The sequence below is a fragment of the Nannospalax galili genome, unplaced genomic scaffold (genome assembly GCF_000622305.1).
Source record: "Nannospalax galili isolate Female #2095 unplaced genomic scaffold, S.galili_v1.0 scaffold205, whole genome shotgun sequence".
Classification (NCBI taxonomy): Eukaryota; Metazoa; Chordata; class Mammalia; order Rodentia; family Spalacidae; genus Nannospalax; species Nannospalax galili.
This window is the reverse complement of record NW_008353921.1, coordinates 722,023-727,726: the sequence shown is the minus strand read 5'-3', so window position 1 is coordinate 727,726 and position 5,704 is coordinate 722,023. Positions and strand designations below refer to the sequence as shown.

Sequence of the window (5,704 nt, the reverse complement as noted above, 5' to 3'; positions counted from 1 at the left end):
GTTTCTCTTTTGCAGCTTTCAGAATTTTCTCTTTGATTTGTGCCTGTAGTGTTTTTACTACGATGTGCCGTGGAGAGTTTCTGTTCTGGTCCTGTCTGTTTGGTGGTCTGTATGCTTCTTGTATTTGTATGGGCATGTCTTTCTTTAAGTTTGGGAAATTTTCTTCCACAATTCTGTTGAAGATCTGGTCCATGCCATTGTCTTGGGATTCTTCTCCTTCTTTTATGCCTATGATTCGCAAGTTTGGTCTTTTTATGGTACCACTCAATTCCTGCATGTTCCATTCCTGTGTTTTTAAAAAAATTTTTCCATAATCTTTGCTTGAGTGGTCCAATTCTTCAACTTTATCCTCCTCCACTTTATCTTCCAGTCTTGATACTCTGTTTTCCATTTCGTTCATCCTATTTGTGAGGCTTTCTCCTGTCGTTTCTAATTGGCTTATGGAGTGTTTCACTTTGTTCTTTATTTCAGCCTGAGTATTCTTCAATATTTCTAGCTCTTTTCTGAATTCATTCAGAAGTTTATCCCTATCTTCCTTCATCTCTATGATTACCTTGTTTGTGTGTTCTTTAAATTCACTGAATTCTTGTATCATATTCATCATTGTTCTTTTGAGTTCCATGTCCTGCATTGTCTCTACGGGGTTCTCACTGTGCTCCTCTAGAGGATTACTGGTATTTGGTGGGGTTATGTTATTTTGGTTTTTCATGTTATTATTTTTTCTCTGTGATTTTGACATATGAATTTCTTTTATAGTTTCTGTTTCTTGTGTGAGACTCAAGCCTCCAAGTTTAGGTCTGCTTCTTTTTTTGAACTTTATGTGTCTTTGTGGTTTACTTTTTGGGCATGAAAGGCTGGTTCGTCTAAGCTTCCGGTTCTCTCTTTTGATTTTATATTGGAGTGGCCAGATTGCTTTTGTCTTCAGGAGTTCCCACAGAGGCCCAAGTCAGATGAGGATCAGATGCTCTCAGGCTTTCTCCTAAGGTCTGGATCCCTCCAGGATAAATTTTTGGCCTCAGGAATTTGGCGGTTGGACTGGCCTGGGAGCTGGGCCTAGGAAAGATGCTGGTCTAGGGTAGCTGTGGCCGTGCCACCCAGAGATGCAAAGGAAGATGGGGGTGGGAGGCGGCCCTGAGGGCCCCTGGGGACTGCATTGAGGAGCTTGGTTGGTCTGAATGCAAAGGACCAGGAAGAGGAAAGGTCAGCCCTGGCATCCAGGAAAGGCTGGTGTGTTGTGCAGACCCAGGGAGGCAGAGGGAGGTGATGGCGGGGCCAGGCCCAGAGCACCCCTGTGGACCAGAGAAGGAACTGAGTTGGTCTGGATGCAAAGGATCAGGCAGCAGTGGTGGTTACCCAGGTGTCTGGGGCACCAAGACAAGGAATGGGATAGGACTCAGGCTAGGAGGAGAGACCAGTGGGGGAGATGGAAGGGTGAGTGAGGCTGGGGGAGTCAAGGCATGGAGGGCCCAATCGACTTACCCTGGAGAGAGAAGCCTGCTGTTCAGAGAGGCCTGAGGGTCCTGCAGGCCCAAGGAAGCAGAGGGAGGTGAGGGCAGGGCCAGGCCCAGAAGCATTGCTCCTGGGGACCAGAGAAGGAACTGAGTTGCTCTGGATGCAAAGAGTCAGGAAGCAGTAGTGGTTCCCCAGGTGTCTGGGGTACCAAGACAAGGAATGGGACAGGACCCAGGCTAGGAGGAGAGACTGGTGGGGGAGATGTGGGAGGGTGAGTGAGGCTGGGGGAGCCAAGGCACGGAGGGCCCAATCGACTTATCCTGGAGAGAGAAGCCTGTGGGTGGGAGAGAGGCCTCTGGGTCTTGCAGGCAGAGGGAAGGAGAGTGTGGAGAATCTTTAAAAACTATAAATGAACCTAGTACATGACCTGGTTATACCACTCCTTGACATATACCCAAAGGATTCATCCTATTGTAGAGACACTTGTACAACCATGTTTGTTTCTTCTCTTTTCACAATAGCTAAGAGATGGAAGCAACCTAAGTCCCCCTCAAGTGACAAGTGGTTAACAAAAATGTGGTATATTTACACAATGGAGTTCTATTCAGCAGTAAAAAAAGATAAATAATGAAATTTTCAGGTAAGTGGAGAAGACTGATTATCCTTCCTTGTAAACACTGTGTTTTGTATATACTGTAAATGATGACATTGGCAGGCACTAACCAAGCTCAGGGAAACTGGGAACAACCTCAGAACCAAAATCAGACACAGCACAAGCAGTGGCCACAGGCCACTGCAGAGCAAATTCAAGTCGCACAGATGATTTCAGACCATAATGATGCTGACTTAGAGGAGAAGGTGAAACGATTGATATCACAGGCCAAAACCAGATGAATGTGTGATTGCTTTCCATGACTGCCATGGAGATGTCAACAGAGCCCTCAATGTTCTGCTGAAAGGAAACCCAGACACGCATTCCTGGGAGATGGTTGGGAAGAAGAAAGGAGTCTTAGGACAGAAGGATGGTGAACAGATAGAATCTAATGAAGAAGGAAAAGAAAATCGAGACCAGGACAGAGACTATAGTCGGTGACGTGGTGGACCACCAAGTCAGGTGAGAGGTGCCAGCTGTGGGCGAGAGTTTGGGAGCCCCGAAAATGGATTGCATGGCACTAAGAGTGGAGGTCCTTATGGAAGAGGCACAGAAAGAGGCAGAAGAGGCCATGGCCGAGGCAGAAGTGGCTCTGGTAGACTGGGAGGAAGGTTTTCTGCTCAAGGAATGGGAACCTTTAACCCAGCTGATTATGCAGAACCAGTCAGTACTGATGATAGCTATGGCAATAGTGGCAATACCTGGAACAACACTGGCCACTTTGAACTACATGATGGAACGATTGATTTCATTGGGGCTGAGGGATCAAATTATCCCTGAAAATTTGAGATTGCTCCTGGTGCATGGAGGACTGCAACAGAAGAGTGGAGAACTGAAGATTGGAATGAAGATCTCTCTGAGACCAAGATCTTCACTGCCTCTAATGGGTCTTCATTGCCTCTGCCTGTGGAGAATGTGACAATCACTGCTGGTCAGAGAACTGACTTAGCTGTTCTGTTGGGGAAGATACCATCTTCAGTGGAGAATGATTCATCTAACCTGGATCCATCTGAGGCTCCTTCTCTGGCCCAGCCTCTGGTGTTTAATAACTCGAAGCAAAATGTCATGTCACAGCCTGCTTCAGGGAATACATTTTCTCATCATAGTATGATGAGCATGTTGGGGAGAGGATTTGGTGATGTTGGGGAAGCTAAAAGTGGAAGTCTCACAGGCTCCCAGTTCTTTGAGCAATTCATGACTGCTCAGGCCCTGGCTCAGTTGGCTGCTCAGCATTCTCAATCTGGAAGCACCACCACCACGTCTTGGGACATGGGTTCAATGACACACTCACCATTACTGGTTCAGTAAGATCTGAAGAATGCAGATGACTCAACAGTGCATAACCCCTTTACAAAGCATCAGGCTTTCACCCCATCTCCAACCATGATGGAGGTGTTTCTTCAGGAGAAGCCACCCCCAGTGACTACCTCCACAGCTGCACCTCCCACCCCCTCTTCTCCTCTGCCAAGCAAGTCCACCATGGCTCCACAGATGTCGCCGGGGTCTTCAGACAACCAGTCGTCCAGCCCTCAGCTGGCTCAGCAGAAACTGAAACAGCAGAAGAAAAAAACCTCGTTGACTTCTAAGATTCCTGCTCTGGCTGTGGTGATGCCTGGCTCAGCAGATATCTCAGGGTTAAATCTGTAGTTTGGGGCATTGCAGTTTGGGTCAGAGCCTGTCCTTTCTGATTATGAGTCTACCCCTACCACTAGCGCCTCTTCAAGCCAGGCTCCTAGTAGCTTGTATACCAGCACAGCCAGTGAATCTTCAGAGTGGCCCAATTCAGTTGACAACCTATATCTCCCAAAATAATGCTCAGGGCCCTCTATATGAACAGAGATCCACGCAGATTCGGCAGTACCCCAGCTCTATCTCTTCATCACCCTTAAAGGACCTGACTCAGGTTAAGGTAGTGGCTTCATGATACTCTGGCCATTGGTTAGGGAAATTACGGGCAAAAGTCCCTTGAATAATAGTGTTTTACTTCTCGAAAATGGTGTATGAAACCTTGGAAGTGCTGGCTGAGAGGCCGAAAAAAGCACATTTCTGTGGTTGATAAACTGAAAGTTCTTTTCAGCAAGTGTGGAGAATCGGAGCCAGAAAACCATTCTCTTTGCAATAAAAATTTATTGGCTATAGCAAAAAAAAAAAAGAAAAGAAAAAAATTGCAGGTAAATGGATGGATCTAAACTGTTACACTAAGTGAAGTAACACAGAAAAACAAATGATGTATGTTCTCCCTCATATGTGGGTCCTAGCACCAAATCCTCTTACATTCCAGGTCCTTTTAATAAGATGATGCTGTACAGCCAGGTGTGGTGGCGCATGCCTTTAATCCCAGCACTGGAGAGGAAGAGGCAGGCAGATCCTCTGTGAGTTTGAAGCCAGCCTGTTCTACAGAGCCAGTCCCAGGCAGCTGGAGCTACAGGGAGACCCTGTCTTTTCAAAAAGAATGACCAAATTAATTAATTAATTAATTAATTAAATTAAATAAGATGATGCTATACAGCAGTCTCTTCTGCATGAAATAACTACCATCATCACAATTTCCATTGAGCCTAATCGCTAAACATTGTCACAATTGGGCTTGCTGACGGTTGTGCTCATTCACTAAAGGAGGGCCAAGCAGGGTCATTGGACCCTCACTGGATTATCCAGCTACTCTTCTCAGCCAACTGTATGTAATTTGGCTCTAATCACACATGGCCTCCTGGATTTGGGGAGGGCTAAAGTATACAATCTGGAGAATGCTAGGAAGAAAAGACATGTCCCATGCTGGGTAAAGGCTTTCCAGTGTACATATCTTCAGGTCATACACACACCTCAGAAACCCCTCAGTTATCTTGGTAAGTGAGCTCAATAAATTCATTGGTTCCCCAGTAAAACTTTAATCAAACATTGGCTTGACACTAGAAACTTAAAAGGGAATAAGCATTGCTTAGCATCCCCAGGAAAAGAAGTCTCACAACAGATAGAAAATTTATTTGTTAATGCTATTATGAGAATGTAAAAGATGTTGAAAGGATATGGGAATGGAGATATTTTCCAAAACAGAAAAAATGAGACTGCCTAAGCAAGTGATGAAGGTCTGCGTAGGTTTCTATGGTCATAATTTAGTCAACTAGTTTAAGGAACAAAATATATATCTAGCCAAGGTTTGTCTGAGTTTGTTTTTTTTTTTACCCAACCCTATCTACACAGCACACGATAATTAAAAGTACCAGACTGGTGGAACTAACCTTACTGGATATTTAACAGCCATAGTTTGAGGCCTATACAAATGTGGTCAGAGGGACTTAAAAGACAGTTTTTGCCCCTTGCCCTCCAAGGTAGACGAAGTTCCAGGGGACTATGGAACATCTCTCAAAATATCCTGTAGCTGTGGTAAGTCACCTGTCCTCTTGTTAAGGGAGAACATGGAGACCCCACGAGATGGAGTTGAACCAGTGTCCAGTCTACAAAGAGGAGGGTCAACTCAGAGGAAACATCTCATTCATACTTCCAAGTGAAGCCAGGCATGATCAAGCAGGACCTTTGACTTATCTTCACATAGATGGAACTGATAAAAGAAAGGAGCCAGGAGCTCCTCCCAAGCCCATG

General features: G+C 45.4%; 1 pseudogene across 1 annotated transcript; it reads left to right on the top strand.

Annotated features, from left to right (window-relative positions):
- Window positions 1-2,151: 2,151 nt before the first annotated feature.
- LOC103748396 lies at window positions 2,152-4,028 on the top strand (annotated as a pseudogene). Its single transcript, XR_001872861.1, has one exon. The product of XR_001872861.1 is annotated as a ubiquitin-associated protein 2-like pseudogene (transcript).
- Window positions 4,029-5,704: the final 1,676 nt, after the last annotated feature.